The sequence below is a fragment of the Sus scrofa genome, chromosome 7 (genome assembly GCF_000003025.6).
Source record: "Sus scrofa isolate TJ Tabasco breed Duroc chromosome 7, Sscrofa11.1, whole genome shotgun sequence".
NCBI lineage: Eukaryota > Metazoa > Chordata > Mammalia > Artiodactyla > Suidae > Sus > Sus scrofa.
Genome location: NC_010449.5, coordinates 35,463,723 through 35,480,831, shown reverse-complemented (window position 1 = coordinate 35,480,831; position 17,109 = coordinate 35,463,723). Strand labels below are relative to the sequence as shown.

The 17,109-nt window shown below is 44.8% G+C and overlaps 1 long non-coding RNA gene across 1 annotated transcript; it reads left to right on the top strand.

Moving 5' to 3' along the window:
• Positions 6,749–11,241, top strand: LOC110261519. Its single transcript, XR_002345706.1, has 2 exons — positions 6,749–9,678; positions 11,004–11,241. It is a non-coding gene; the product is annotated as an uncharacterized LOC110261519 (long non-coding RNA).

Here is a 17,109-nt window from a genome sequence, read left to right as displayed (position 1 = left end):
GCTCTCCTTAAGCTGATTCTCATCAGCTGGAATACCACTATACCCTGACTATCCTAGAACCAAACTGGAGCATCAGTTTCAGAAGCAAGAGTTGGATTGTCCAACTCAGTCCAAGACAGTTTAGCCATGAATCCAAGATCAATTACTGAATGCTAGGAAGGAAGAAACCAGATTTATAAGGGATCTATAGAAGGCAAACTCAAACTCTGAAGATCTGACTTTTGGCTCACTTGCTTACCCCTTATATTTGGAAGGCGAAGCACTGAAAAACAGTAAACTCAGCCCATTGACAAATGTGAACTTACTGCTCCTACTGGTGAACAAGATGACAGACCACTGATACTTGTGTGGCTGGTCTACTTGGGCACTCAACATACTTGTAATCTGGTCTGTTGATCTAGTCTTGTTCTAAAATGTGAAGTCACAAACTTCCCCTTATGTATAAACCCCTTCTTATGAGGGAAGCATTGCTGTGTAATGGGAAAGGATTAAACAGTGGTGTGGCAGGTGCCTTTAGCAACCTGCACAGTAGTTCTGCTGTTGGCCTCCTGTCACATCTTCCCTAAAGATTTAAGGAAACTTAAGCTCTTGGACCAGAATGCCTACCACAACCTTGGCCACACTGTCTTTTAATTCCACATTTTATTAAGCAGCACTTCAAACTTCTGTACACCAAAGTGGCAGTGTCTACAAAACTTCTCAGGATCTAGATCCTACCTAAGGATAGGCATAATCCAATCCAGTCAAGAGTAGTGACAAGCTTGCCAGTATAGGTGAAAATCTCTTGGAAAAAATGCACAAGCTCAACACTATAGAGTTTGAGGGAGAGGTGCCATTTTTATGCTTAATAAAAGATGTATAAATCCCACTTTGTGCACAGAATACAACTCAGTCCTTTTAAATGTCAGTGTTGGTATAGGTGACCAATACGCTTTCTGGAGGTTGTGGTAACTAAATGCACAGTCTTGACCCATCTTAAGCTCTCCTCAGTGGTGGGGCTGGAAAAACTGATTTGTGCAGATTGGCCCAGCTGAACAATGGCATTGGTGACTTAACTAAAACAGTAACTCTCCAGGGTGATGGGAACTTATACTGGTTAGAGGTGGGAGAGCCAAATGAGCAAAATGCTGAATGTGGTTACACTGGAATTGGAATGATTGAACCCATTTATTGTGATTTGTTTTTATAACAATCAAGGAATCCAAGTTTTAGGGCATGAACTGACTTGAAGCTGGCCAATAGGGCTGCCATCCAAACTGGCACTGATGTCCTGGGAACGTGGGGTGGGAAGGGCTCTCCTCTCGCATGGGCCTGAGACTTGCTCAGGAAAACTACTTTGTGAGATAGCAGATGGATTCCAGTGACAAACCATCAACAGTTAGTGACCAGTGTGCAGTTGGGACTCCTTGTTGGCTCTTGCACCTGTTCCCTTTGGGTTTCAGTCACTTTGGTCCTTGTGTTTGGATATCTGACCTTCGTGCCTGGTCCTATACCTTGGTGTGTAGGCTGAGTTATTTCTGCTTGAGTTGTAGCTGTTATGCCTCTCTTATGGCAGTTAAAAGTCTTAATCTCTGGTCCAGCGTCCTGAGCAAGGCCTTAATGTTTGACCTCCGTGCTCTGCTCATAGATTCTATGTCTAGACTGAACCCTCTGCTTGGGAGAGTTGTGTGCAATAGACCTGGAGAGGATCTGGGTTAAGGAGTTTTAACTGTCCTCAGAAATCCCCTGGTAAGGGTGCCTGAAGCAAGATGGTGGATTTTCCTAACTTACTTTTGCCGGGGAAAAGCTGTATGCACATTTAAAAGCAGTATATCCCTATGTTCCTATTGCTAGAATGTACTTTGGTTACTGCTTTTTGGATGAAGCTCAGGTGGGGAAATGTGGAGGGGGCAGAGGGAATGATTTCATGAGCTTCTCATGACTTTCATGGCTGAGTGTCCTGGTTCCCCTGGGTGTAAGGAGCTTTCACTGCTGATGAACATCACAGGCAAGCTGGGACGAGTTGGTCAGCCTGCATAAGGGAGGGCTATGGTTGAGGCATGTCTCCTGAAGGCAGAATACCACTTGCTTCATTGTCTTCATGATTTATACAAGTGAGCTGCCAGTATTCAGCAAAGACGCATAGTACAAAGTACCGCAGGTCGGCATGCCAGCTAGGATTGTCCACTGGCAGGTGCTTTGGATTGATGCTTAGTATCCTATCTTAAGCCCCTCTGGATGCTGATTCATACCTGGACCAGTGCTGGTTCCCACTGGACTGGGGGAAGGAAAGTCTTGTGAGAATAAACATGACTCTTGTATGTTGGGGATGGGATTTAGTGTCTGTCTCCAAGTAGCCAGGGCCAGGACTGAGCTTCAGAGACCAAAGGCAGGACAAAGTTCTTAGTAAGCACAGCTGAAAAGTCAATGTCAAAAGCCAGAGAACCAAAGCATGTGGGCTTGGGGGTAAGAAACCAGATGCTGGAAATTCCAGAGTTGACTTCTTGGAGGTTGCAGAGCTGAGGGTTTAGACAATGAAGGTAAAATGTATGAACAAGTAGGTGTCCCCTTCACTAGTGACTGGTTTAAAATTTCCATGGGAGTTGGGATCATCTGCTGGATTTATGTAGGATGAGGGATCTACGAGGTAGGAATTGGGGGGGGTGTCTCAGAATGTCACAAGAAGAATGCAAGTTTCCAGGCACTTTGGGCTCTTCTGTGGCCTAAAATGCAGCTCTTCCACAATGACAGCAAAATGGCAAAGGGATCTGATGGAACAGGGATAGAGTGCTGACAACTTCTGCTACAGCCCTCAAGGCAGGTAAGAGTCCCATGAACCTTTCCTGATGTGACTATAATAGACCACTCCCCTGCTCCCACACCCACTCCCATCACTGGGAACCCTGTATACAGCATGCAGTCAGTTTCTGCCTGTAGATGCAAATGTGCTAAGATGGTAAACTGAGGACTCTATGCTTAGAGTTGAGACCAGTCAGGTTTTGAGTGATAGAAATGGTACAAGACGCCATCCAACTTCTTGGAAGTGTAGTTGGGCCTGGTCTCAAATGTAGAAGCTTTCATTGCTTACTGTTACTGCTCATGTGAGCACTTAAACTCTGGGAGGTGTAGTGATGATCAACCTCTAAGTACTCTAAGCAGAATCCTGTGGGTGCCATAGTCATGGCTGGCCGGCTTGTTGGCAGGACAGTGAAATGTATTAGACTCCATGGTCCAGCTTGGCAGAACTATGTTCAGGGTTGCAGGAGAGAACAGTGAGCGTTGCATTCAAATGGGGTTCACTTCATTTAAGATGAACGTAAGGGGCTCTTAAGATTTGTTAATCGGGTCCCAAAGCGTAATACAGTCCTATTACCTGATTATTCCTCATTGCCTTTGAGTATAAGGCTTTAAGTCCTCAGCAAGGCACTCATACCTCTGAACTAATTTTTGTGGCCTCCATCTTAACGAATTCCTACCATGAGAATTGGTCTTTCTTAAATAGAACTTGAGAGTGAATGACTTCTTGATCCATGGGCTTCAGAAATAGATGTTAGTAGGTGTGAAAATGGCATGAATTTCATTATACATTTCCATCCAGTCCTGGGTGACAAGGTGCATTGTCAGTAAGCAGTAATATTTTGGAAGCAATCTTTTCCTGAGCTCTCAACAGTGGGCTTATTCGGTCAACCGTGTTATAAAGAGATGTGCTGTTGTCTAATCTTTGTTCCATGTAGATCAGACATAATTTAGCATAATTAAGGGCCCTAGCATTTCGGGAATGGTAAAAGCATTGGCTTCAACTTAGTCACCAGCTGCATTGGCCCCTAATAAGTCAGCCTGTCCTTGGAAGCCAGGCATTGGCGTCTCCTCTCTAGCTATGGAAGTCCAAGATGGCATCATCTTAAACATTTTTCAACTTTGAAATGGTTATAGTATGGCCATCTTTATTATCTTAGCTGGGTAACTTGCTGCAGCATTTACATTAGCATTTGCTGCTTCCCCCTTGCACCCTTGTTTAGGAGCTGGCTTCTTAAATCTTATGAACCATCCTCTTCAGCTTCCTCCCCTCTCTCAACCTTAACAAACTTGAGAGTTAAGGCCTTGCTCTGGATTAGGCTTTGGCTTGAGGTTATGTTGTGGCTGGTTTGATCTCCTATCCAGTCCACTCAGACTGTCTCCATGTCAGTGATATAGCTCTGCTGTGCATGTGTTCACTGGAATAGCACTTTAATTTGAGAACTTTTATTTGCATTCACAACTTGTTTGGTACAAGACACCCAGCTTGCATCTTTTCAACTTTTGAGATGCCTTCCTCATGAAGCTTAATCATTTCAAGCTCTTAAAGTGAGGCATGCAACTCTTCACACACTTGGGCCTCCCTATTTCCTGAGACACAATATTAAGGTCTTACAGGGTTATTAACGGGTCTAAGGAGAGAGACAGACAGGGTATGGCTGGTCAGCGTAGCAGTAAGAACACATAGGATATTTATGTTCACATTTTGGGGGTGGTTTGTGGTGCCCCCAAACAATCACGATACTAAGATCACTGGTCACAGATGACTAACAAATATTGTAATGAAAGCTTGAGCTATTGTGAGAGTGATCAAGACATGACACCCGAAGTGAGCAAATACTATTGGAGACATGTCCATAGACTTGCTTGATGCAGGGTTGCCACAAACAAATTTTGGCGGGAAAAACAGTATCTGTTAAATGATAAAAATGATGTATACCTTCATAGATAAGGTCACTGTCCAGATAACCCTATGCTGCTGACAGGTGAGGTATTCAGTGTCAGTGACTAGATGTCTTATTGAGAAAGCTCATGCTGTCGGTCTGTGCAATGGCCTCCGTTCCTGTCGCCATGACTACATCATTCACGAGTCACTTGAGTGGCCATGGAACACAGGCGGGCTAACTTCACATAAGCCAGTCAGTCTGTTCAGTTTCTTTGGATGATGCTCGAGTTTTGACAGGAGGCACCCAGACCCTTCTTCATGACCCCTGTTACAGGTCCAAGGACACACTCCTTCCCCAGACCTTTATCCATTCTCCCATTCTCATTCCTTCTAGGCACCTGGCCAAACAGCAAGGTCATTTGCCTAGAAGTTCCTGCATAGCCTTCCTTCATGTCAGTGTCTTCTAATACATGATTGACTTGTCCCCTGAAGCTCTGGCCACTAAGAGGCTCTCCTTCTCACTGTCCTTCAGGGCTACACCTGGGTGGGGCTCACTGCTAGTGGACATTGCACTAGCACCTTCACTGAACTTTGAACCAGAGCTGTTCTTTTTAACCTCCTGTCTGTAGGAAAATGCACCTATTATCTCAAGGGGAGTAGATTTAGGGAAAGAGGTAGATGATATCGGGTCTGGACCCCCTGCTTACACAGGTGAATACTCCGCCTGAACGTACTCTTATTTTTATTTAGAGCGCACTTTCTATTGTGCCCACCCAACATTACTCTTTGGGTCTGTTTATACTATCTCGTGATGGAAAGATCTAGTCACATAGTCACTTGATGACCCAAAGGTAGATTCTCAGTCTGAGGACCCAGCAGTATGTCAGGAGCTGTTCTATAACTGAATAGTTAACATCTTCCAGAAACTTTGGGGTTCTCAAACTGGCTTGCTAGACATCCCTTATTGCCACCTTTTTATCAAAGATGTCTCTGGTGTTGCACATAGACCAACTGGCATGACAGCTGGCATAATAGCCTGAATCTTTTCTTTGGGCCCCATTTGAAATTAGAAATCTTCAGCCTAGCTTGGCAAACATGTATTTTGGTAGGGGGTACAAGATGCAATCAAGTGTCTTTTCCCTTAGATGCCCCGGCATACGTCTGATGTCTTGAATCTCTTTTGGCTACACCCACAGCATCTGGAAGTTTCTGGGCTAGGGCTCGAACCTGCAGATCCTTAACCCACTGCTCCACAAGAGAACATTCCCGTTTTTGTGAGGATTCCTCTCACTATCTGACCTGTCCTTCCAGGGTAGTCAGGGAACTTGTTACTGTCTTTTTATCAGATCTCTATTAGCATGAATCAGTGTTAAAGGATTAACAAGGTACTTGGTGGTATGTCAAGGTGACAAAGACCTTGTATCTATATAGCAAAAGAGCAGGAGAGTCAACAGCCCTGTAAGGCTGTGAACTTGTTGACTCTCCTGCATAAGTGAGAACTGTCTCAAATCCTCTCAGTGGGGATCAAGAAGAATGTGTTGCCAAGCTCGTAGAGCATATTAAGTGCATGAAGCATTTCAAGTGCATGTCACATTGGTATTGGAGATACCACATCTAGCAGAACAGCTCAACTGGGGATCGTATGGAGAACTATAATCTCTAACATTCGCCATGACCGGTCATGCTTGTACAGAAGCCATAAATATGAAGGATGCAGTGCTCATGGTTCCCCCTATTGTGTTTCTGGTACTGCTTCTCAGGGGCTACATCTCAGGAGTCCATAATGCTTAGATGCGAGGAGAGACAAAGACCAATCTTTTGAAATTGTTCCTGTGTCCCAGGCCAAGGAATCATTTGAGAGTTCTTCCAGATTCAAGGCTACCCATCTTAAGTATGAACTCAGACTCAGGAAATGAGCCTTGTCTTCATAGGGTGGACGACAAGTTTCTGGACCTGTGAGGCTTTTTATTCATTTTTAATTATGGTTGACTTAGAATGTGCCAATTACTGCTGTACAGCAAAGTGACTCAGTCATACATACACATTCTTGTATTTGCCATCATGGTCCATCCCAGGAGATTAGGTATAGTTCCCTGTGCTGTATATAGCAGGACCTTATTGCTTACCTATTCTAAATGTAATAGTTTACTCACCCCAAACTCCTAGTCCATCTCATTCTGCCTCCCTACCCTCACACTTGGCAAGCACGAATCTCTTCGGTCTGCATCTGTTTCATAGATAAGTTCATTTGTGTCATACTTTAGATTCCACACATGTGGTGATATATTTATCCTTTTCCTTCTTAGTAGTATGATCTTAGTTGCAAATTGGCTGCACCTGTGGCACATGGCCATTCTAGGGCCAGAAGCCCCCCAGCCTTTGCAGAGACAGTGCTGTGTAGTTATGCTGAAGGCCACAGGGGAAACTCTGGATCCATGAAACTTGGAGTACTTTGAGCTACAATTTAGCTGGACCTAACTCTAAGGGACCATGATGGCATTTTTAAAGCAGCTGGTTTTAGCTCAGACCTTAAGCAGCCTCTTGTGACTCCATGTATAACTGTGGTAGATGGTTTTGGCAGAAGAGTAGCATAGTTATAGGTATATGCTTGTAGTGGAATGCCAGTCTTCCTTCAGTAGGATTTAGTTATCCTCAAGCAATGAGGTCTGGATCTGAGGTTTAAATCTGGAAATTAGATCTATAGAAATCATGATTTTTACATTGCTGTGGTTAACACCATCCTTATCGGCATGGGTGTAAACGCATTTTGTAAACTGGTCTACAAGTGAAATACTGGTCAGGTGCCCTCTTTTCTAAGAATGGCTGTGGTTAGCTATGGTCAAAACCCCCTGCAGGTCAAGAGAAACTGGTGGCAATATCAGACTTGCTGCCCATCTATAATCATATTCACCTTGCCTCTGAGTCTAGGTACCAATTTTGGTCACTATCAACCCCATCTATTCCAGGGAGCCCTGTCTCAGGGCAGCATTTCCTAGCCCACAGAGACACAAAGCTTACAACTGTACTCCCATGCATTCTGAATTGTCCGAGTGAAGAGTGTCTCCTGAGCCTACCACGGAAGAGTCAGCTTGTGGCTTCTGTCAGATGTGCCTGTTATATAAAATGATCCTCACTTCCCTGAGACGGAAGCTTACCAGTATATTCTGAGCAGTTCTGATGAAGGTCATGGTGTCCAAGCGTTCAGGAAAAAAATTCCAGCAGAAGACCAGTTTCAAGGGTCTTTTCTAAGATGCTAAATCCTGGATCACGGGGGAGGACCATCCTATTCAGCCCACTCCATTTCTAACATCCTCGAGATCCACTTCCCAGTTCCTATTGATGAATGTTAAGTAATGCAAGCATTCCAATGAATGCTTACTCCCTCCTAAAGCAAGCAGCACTTGTCCCTCTTCAGGTTAGGCTGAGCACTGACCCTAGACAACTTGCTGGATACTGTGAGGAAAGGGAGGGATAACCTTGATGAGCATTATCTTGTAAAACATTGTGTAGTGAACAGGCTGCTAATCACCAGTTGTAGGTGGTAGGGGCTTGTGACTGCCATCTTGGAGGTTTCAAAGGAATCTGCCCAAATACTCTTGGGCTCATCTACTTAGGATAAACTTGACCCAGGTCTGAGTCTCCTGCTCCTTCCTTATTAGGTTGTTGGCTTTAGCGTGAGAGATCTGTGCCTTGGGTCTCTTTTGCAGCTCTGCCCTTCAAACCCGTGACCTAATTGTTGTAGCCTTCTAGCTGGGGAACATGGAGGTCTTCCAAGGTGGTTACACCTTCTGGCTATTGCCGCATCCACATGCCCTGAGCTAGCTGATTTTAAGTTGACTTCTCTGAGTCTGAAAGGATGACTGGCTCCCAAAGCAGTTAGCAAGTGCCAGCCAACTCCACAAACTTATAATTGCCTTCTTACCCATATTGTTTAAGTGCTAGAACTCTAGGAGAACCCAAATGTTTCTCCTCCACTCTGTACCACATCCAGATGCAACAGAGGTGAGTCTTAATACCCAACTTGATGCAGTTATCACAGTGATTATCATCACCCCATTTACCAACAGCATCACAATACTTTCTGCTCTCAAGCTATTGTCGTTCCAGACTTAATTTGAGAGCCTGCTTTCTATAGGCTTTCTACTGTCTTAGCTCGGCTTCCTTAAAAACAGAGCCCAAGACCAAAAGTTTAGTGCAAGCCATGTATTTTGGGACTTTATCCCCTATAGCAGGAGTGAGGTAACCAGACAAAAATGAAAAGGAAATCATTGAAGTTTGTCATGGGCAGTGTGAGCTTGACTCTGCTGAAACCTTCAAGCATGCTTTGTAGCATTGTCAGCCAGAAGCTTTGGAAGCAGGGACCCTAATCAAATGAGTATTTGCCTTCCATTGGTAGATGGTGGTTCTTGGGTATTAGCCTGAGAGCTATAGGTCTGCGGCAAGAAGTGGAGAGTTTAACCCTAGTCTTGTTCCCTCTGTATCCATCTCTGCTTCTATGGAACTATAGCTAAAATCAGCAATTGGCAGAGGGTATATAAGGCAACTGACACTATAGAAGCATCTACAACTTCAGGTTTCTTAAACACTTGAATGAGTGACAGGCTACCAGGTTTTACCCTTGTTACTCTTGCTTGATCTGTTATGGTTGGCTTGAATAAGAATGTCCTCTTGGCTGTGTACACTAGAGGAGAAATCAATGAGTGTTATTAGAATGCGGTAGACATTACAGCAGGAAGTACTTAACGTCAAGGCCTTCTACTTGTTAAGTGAAGACATAAAAGAAACATCACCAAAATTGTGATCTAGAGACAGGGCAGGCTTGCTTAGAATGATTAATGAATTCAGCACCATTGGTGTGTGCCCAACCACTGTTATATTTAACTGAAGTGTCTAGGGGTAAAGATGTTTTAAATACATCTCACCCTGTCTACCAGGAGTGGAAGGAAACTACCAGACAACGAGGGGACTAGAAGGACTCTGCACACAGCAGCACCTAAGGTGGAGGAGCCCCTTCACGGGTGGGTGTATTACCTACCATGGTTTGGGGGGGGGTGATGAGTTGATTCCATAGACTTACCAGAAAAGGAGAGAGGCTGAGTTCTGTTCTTGTGGACATATCTAAATGACTTGTCTGTCAGACAGTGGAGTTGGACTACACCTTATGCTTTAGAAGGAGGTGAAGGAGAAATAACCAAGGTCCCTGGGGTCCTAATGTGGCCCTTCCCAGAGGCTCTGCTTTGGGAAGATGATTGAGGAGGTAAGTATGAAGAGGGCCCTGGAGGTGCAGAGGTCCTGGGCTTCCCTCCCCACCCCCCAACCTATGTGTGGAGCTGGCCTAAGATGGGAGAGAGCAGCAGGGTAAGAAGAGGCTAGAACTGGGACAAAGATTCTCACCTCATAGCAACTTTCTTCTCTAAGCTCTGCCTGCCTATTCTGAGCCTCGCTCCTTCACAAGCAGGGTGGCTAGGATCTCAGTGGAGTGGCTGTCCTGGAATAAGTAACACTAGTCAACTGGCCAAAGTCTATGCTTATCTGAGTCATGCTTTTCCCCTCAGCACTTGCTGCTTACTCTCTCAGGGACTGGGTATTCTTGGGAGCTTATGGAAGGGCCCTGCAATTGGGGTACCTCTGTGCCCAGGCTCTGGGATGGGAAGTGGTGTGAAGCACGTTGGGCCTCCAACTGCATTCCTTAGTCCACTAGGACTGAGGCTATTGGTTCTGGAACTCGTCTAGATCACTGCCTGTTGCCTGCCTGCCCACTTCCATAGGGTAAACAAACTTTCATGCATGTAGACATAAGTGTAAGTATTATAAACACATTTCTTGCCTTTTTGCACTGGCTATGGCCTCTAACATGGTGTTGAATAAAAGTTGATATTAAATGGTTTTCTCCTATGATTGGAAGGCAACTCTTTCAGAATTAAGGATTGTTCAAGCTGTGGCTTTTTCACAAACATCCTTTCAGGTTGAGAAAGTTTTCTTACTCCCAGTTTGTTCAATTATAATAAATGGGTATTAAATTGACATGCTTTTCTGCATTTCCTGAGATTATTTCTTAGTATGGTGAATTACTTTTTAAAAACTAACCTGGCATTCCTAGAATAGGTTCACATGGTCACGATGTATTTTTACATCTGCCAAATTTGATTTGCTAAGTTTAAGGGTCTTTGCAACACCTTAGAAAATGAAAAGATAGTTTCATTTTCTCATAACATCCAGTAACATCAGGGTTTTTCTGGCCTCAGCAAGTAGGAAAGGGTTTTTCTGAGTTTATGGAAGATTGCTTCCAGTGTCTGATATGAGGTGGAACCTATAAACAGGAGAAATGGCATCTTTCTTGCAGGACTGGACTAAGAGTGAAATAAACATGCAAGAAACACTAGTGAGAAAATGGCGAGAGGTCCAAAGAGACTGGAGAGTCCTCACGCTGCAATGTAGGTCTGACCTCAAAGGAACAGAAGGTAGAGTGAGTCTAAGCCAAGGCTGCTTGTTGGGATCCCATATCCCAGGAACAGACCTGCCTTAGTATCCCTAGCATGATTGGTCACTGCTGGGACTAAGCACAAGAAGTGTGGCCTTGGTAAAATGCGGTGAAAGATCTTGGAGCCCAGCAGTGAAGGATCACCATCAGCACGCTCCCTGCCATCAGATCTGGGGTTTATGCTCATGGCTGTCCCAGAACCCTACCTGTGTCATGCTTGTCTCATGGCCTGGGGGTTAAAGGGCCGACGTAATGGACTGATGCCCTGTTGGTTGCTCTAGACCATCTCTCCCAGCACTGAGCTGAAGAAGATACTTGGGAAGTGAGGGAGAACTGAACAGCGTCTTGTCTAGTGTGAACACAAGATCTTTAAGGTTCTAGGAAGTTAGATTCCTGCATCAGGGCTGGGTGTTCTTCTGTCACTTGCAGTCAGGACAAAGATAGTTATGGTGCAAGCTATGGACAGAAGTTCAGGATGGTCCTAAGAGATGACATGCCCTGGCTCTTCGGCTTGGAAAGAAAGTCTTGCTGGCAAGAGCAACAACTCCTACAGAAAGTACATCTTGGTTTTGCTGAAATGTTCTGCTTGGCATGAACTTGAACTAATGGGACTAAATGAATGTCCAGGTTCCAGAGAACTTTGTAAAACAAAACTGAGGCCCTATTCAACCCGCGTTTATACAGTAATACTTGAGTATCTCAAGTGGTGAGGCATTAATAACTGTCTTTTTCTCAAGGGTCTCCTAAAATTGCATCTCCGTTTGCCTCTCCTCAGGGGCCAGAACTAGCTTAGCCAGGTGCTAGTTTAAATGAGAGTGACTTGGAAGAAATAGGGCAGGGAGGGCCCCCTAGAGGACATAGAGCAGAGTCACAGAGACAAGAACCTTAAGGTAAAGGAGAGCTCGATTCTGGAGCTGACTGGGAAATCCACGTTCAGAGGAATTAAAGAAATGGAGATGCCCCTTATGTCAAATTAGCCTTCTGAGTTCATGTCTAGGTGCTGGCATGTGCCAGTGGAATAAGTAATCTGCCTTGAGAGAATAGGGGGCAGCAATATGATTAGATAGGATCCCGTCGTGGCCTCGATAGGATAGGGGTTTCCTCCTTAGTTTCAGTCGAGCTGTATGTAGCAACCCATGGTGGGCTCTATCCTTGGACTATAGTAAGGAAAAAAAAAAAAAAAAAAAAACAAAAAAAAACCAAAAAACTTTCACAATGGTTTTCTTGGTCAATGTCTGCTTTTTAAGATTCCAGGGATGGGAGACAGTCTAGTGGTTATTTGAATATGTTACTTCTGTGTTATTTCCCTTTTAGGGTCTTAAGGCAAAATGTGTTTCCAGTAACAATCCTGCCAGTCCAACTCCTTCCAGTGTCTGCAACATTCAGCACAACTCTCACGCAATATTGGCATCCAGTCTTGACAACCTGAGTAGCCTTAATAACCACCGTGGCCAAAATACCTTACTAAGTAAGAGCTGGAGAAGTCCTTTGCCTTTCTGTCTTAGCACCAAGTACCACTTAAATATTTGAATACCTCCTACATGCTGGGCACTATCCAAAGGTACTGGGGTATACATGAGACTTTTTGGTTGAATCTTGAATTGGAAATGCAAGAGACATACTGGGCTGACGTAAAGGGAGGAAGAAATGCAGGGAAAGGCCTTTCAAGGTGCAAATTCAAGTCTGACACTTCTTGAAGATACAAGGAGTGTCAAGGCTCAGCCATCTCTGCTCACTAGGGGAACCCTTCCCATGAAAGGTTTGATCTGCTTCTTCATAGACCTCTGCCATTTTGATGGGTTATTCATGGTGGCTTAAGCTCAGATGCTACAGTGAATCCCAAGGTGGTTGCAGCTAGACACTGTCAGTTAATTTCACTTACAGGTAGCAAGTCCCTTGAGGGGAAATTTGGATAACATGCCACTGTGGCTGTCCCATCCCACCCCTTGAGCCATGTAAATGTGGTTCTCTGTTCAAGGAGCAGATCCTCCAGGGCTCAGGTGTCTTCTCCTTCTGGAAGAGGATGTAGAAATATTAGTGGGATGAGTGATAGCCCACAGGTGCTGTGGCCCTCAGAGCCACAACCAGTGTTCATTCCCTTGCTTGATAACACTCTAAACTCTGTTGCCCTCAGATGTCACCTCTGCTGGCCCTCATGGTTTACCTGGTATGACCCAGGCCCTGGCTTCCTGAGGAGTCAGAGCCCTTGATCATGTACTCTCAGACTGAGTGGCTGTTCCCATTCAGTCACACTTGGTCAAGGCAACACCATGAGGTGCCCATACTCTCCTCCCTGCTCCTACTATATAACCAGGGCCATCCACCTCCCCCATGAGTTGAGTGTCTTCTCTTTTCACCTGCTGGTCCTAGAAACGGGGAGTCCAAAAGTGTCCTAGAAGCATCTATAGCTTGTACTTCACTGGAACCCTTGCTAAATCCCCTGGCAAAAGGGGACCCCTTCGGATTAGAGCCTCTAATGCTGCAAAGCCCAGACTTATGGAGATATGAAGTCTCCCAGTGGGTTACCAGTAGTGAAAGTAAGGGGACCACTTCTGCTTGGCATCCATGGTTCCCAGGCCTGTGCTGTGATATCCTCCTACTGGAGCAGAAAGCTCAGAATTAAAATGCATCCTTGGTGATACCTGGCCATCATGGCAAAGTGATGTGTCTGACCTGACTCCATGACTGTGCCTTCAGGTGGTCACCCAGTGCTCTACCTAGCAGGCAGCCTCCAGATGGGGTTATGTGATACAGCCCAGTGGGTGGTGATGTCATCGACTGTCTTCCACACTTTGACTATGGAGGAGATCCTCTGGGAAGGTGCCATGTGTGGGATTCCATGATTGGGGATCAGGCGCTGTAAGTCTCTAGAGCATGAATGTTAGATGAGGCTCTGAGCAAAATGGGCAAACCCATGTTGGAAGTTGGTGTCAACCTCTTGAGAATTCATTGCTAGATCTTGTTGGATGGAAGGGGACTTTCCACCAAATGGTTGTTGGGACTCCTTGAAGAGTGCCTTGTCAGAGGCCCCGTTGGCCTGTTGCTGGCAGGTTAGGCATTCGTAGTTGGAGGTATCTAACTTGGCCTTGGCGCGTGGGGACCTATGATTTGGATTCGTTTCCGCTGCACCATGACGGGAACTCTCATGTTACTTTCCTTTCCATGGTGCACATCTCCAAGATAAACCAATATGGAGATTTTTTTCCCTCACCACTGCCTTTCTAGCCCTAATTTTTTGAGGGAAACTCCTTGCTGTTTTTCCACAGTGGCTGTACCAATTTATAATCCTACCCACAGTACACAAAATCTCCCCATCCTTGCCAGCATTTGTTGTTACTTTCTGATAGCCAGTCTAGCAGATGGGAGATGATGTCTCCCAGTGGTTTTGACTTGCATTTGCTTAGTTATTAGTGATATGAGCACTTCTTGTGTACCTGTTTGCCATTCATGTGTCTTATTTGGAAAATTGTTTTATTTCCTTTGCCTGTTTTTAAGTATTAATTTGTGAGTCCTTTATATTTTGTATATTAACACCGTATTAGATGACTGCAAATACTTTTTCCCATTCTGCAGATTTTCACTCCCATCATTTCTTTTGCTGAGCAAACGAATATATGTTCATTCCTTGTGCCTTAGAAATAATTTTTTGAATAAGAATCCTAAGACCCATGTCAAGGAGCTTTTTTCCTATTTTCAGAGTATTGGATTCTGGTCTTAAATCTTTAATTCTGAGTTTTTGTGAATGGTGTGAGACGGGAGTGAATTTTATTCTTTTGCACACATACATAACTTCCCCAGCACCTTTACTGAAGAGACTGTCTTTTCTCCATTGAGGTTCTTGACCATGAATGCATGGTTTGATTTCTTGGTCCTCAGGTGTTGAAACTGGCCTGTGTCTTTATGCCACGATAAGTCGATACCAGGCTTTTTTGACTACTATAGCTTTATAACTTTAAATCAGGAAGTGTAGTGCCCCCTGCTTTGTCCTTCCTCAGGATTGCTTTGGTTTTGAGAGTCTTCTGTGTACCACTGCACTTGAAAGCCACTCCGAGTGTGCCCATAAGCTGCAGCCATCCACTTCAGCTTGCATATACACTGGACCAACCCATCCCCAGATCAGATTTAACACTTTTTGATCTCCTGTCAACTGGTCATAGACCACTGTACACTCACAGGTGTGAACTCAAGTGATCCTGAGACAACTGGTATGGATGACATGGGGGGTCTGGGTTATCTGCTTATAAATCTTGTGCTCTCTGGTATTGGATTAAATCCTGGGGGTACCATTTTCATCTTTTATGGAGTGTTACTTGAGCCTGGCCAAATTTGGTCCAGTTGGTCTCATTGAGCCCAGATGTGTGTTGCTTGGTGTCATGTGGTTAAGATTTCCTCTCTACCAGAGCCTGGTAGCACATTAACCATTTCTTAAAACATAGAGGTGTCTGCTTCGGTGGCAGGATGAGGCCTCTCAGCCCCAGGGGACTGCGTTCTTCCTCCCTCTGGAGATGTGACAGATTTTATACCATATAAAGCTCCCATGTTGACAATTCAGTTCATAAGCCCCTATTAAACCTTATTGATGAAAGTGATGTGATTGTCTTTGCCTTGAGCTTAGGCATATGCAAACCCCTGTGAATGTTACCACAACTAAGGTAATAGACTTGCCCATGACCTCACTGGATTGTATGGCCAGGAAGCAGAGGTGACTATCAGAGCCTGGATAGGCTACAGTATCTTTTCCTGTCCTTTATTCATCTCCTGCGTGGATAGCCTGTTGTATGGGCTAAAACAATATTCCTAGGTATGGCATATTTTCTCTTAAACCTAAAAAATCCTGTGGTGGTATAGCAGTGAAGGAAGTACACCTTCTAACACAACTTGTCTTACTCTGGAGAGAGCAAGACTTGTCACATTGTTCCCAATCCTGGACCTCTAAACTACCCTGAAGTGGCCAATCCCTGAATCTTCATAGGGCATAACTTCCACCCTCTAAAGTATCTTCCCAAGGCTTCCAGTGTACGAGACATTTCTGGCTCACCCTATGCAATCAGCATGACTCCCTCTCTAAAAGGTCAATGTTCTGAGATGTCTGTATGGCCTAAGTCTCCTGAATGTTTGACAGAGCCTGAAAGGTAACTAGCCCGTAGGCCAGTCTCTGGCTGTATGTTAACTGTTCCACATGAATTCAGACAGTCTCTGATCCCCTTTTGTGATTGGGATAGAAAAGAACTTTCACCTTATCACTAACCACATACCAGAGGTCTTATTAATTTACCCTAGCAACATCTCTAGGATGATAGCAGCAGCTGGGACTACTACTAGGTTGAGCTTATAGTCAACGAATCCATCCAAGCTCTACAACAGGCCAGGCTGAATTAAATGATGGTGTGATGGAAAGCACCAGCCCTGAAGCCTTAATCCTTAAGGGTGGTACTAATATGGGCCATCCTTGCTGCTCCAAAAAGTGATGATAGTCACTCTTGGGCAGGGGTTGCCCAGCTTCAGAAGCTTTCACTTGGTATCTCCTGCTATGATAGTAGTTATTCTTTCAGTCCAGGAGCCCAGGTGTGGGTTACTTCAATTATATCCACGCCAAGGACAACTTCAGACTGAAAGAATGACCTCTAGGTGGGTGTATGGACCCAGAAGACCCACTGAACATCATACTCTGACCATAAGTCCATTTACTATCTGGGACCCCTTAGGCTCACACTCAACAAAGTCATGATGAGACTGTGTGATCTCCAGGTTTTGACATCAGCATGGATGTTGTGTCCTAGTAAGTTTTAATGTCTGGAGGTTACTAAGCAATTCCCCAATTGGTGTCTTGAGGGGGAAGACCAGGGGTATATTTTCTGTGGTGTCCCAGCCCTTTCCCTCTGGGGACCCGGCCACCTCTGTAGTCAAGGGGTTACAGGTTTAAAAATTGTTCACATCTGGGAAGTAACTGAGGCACTGTAACTTTGAG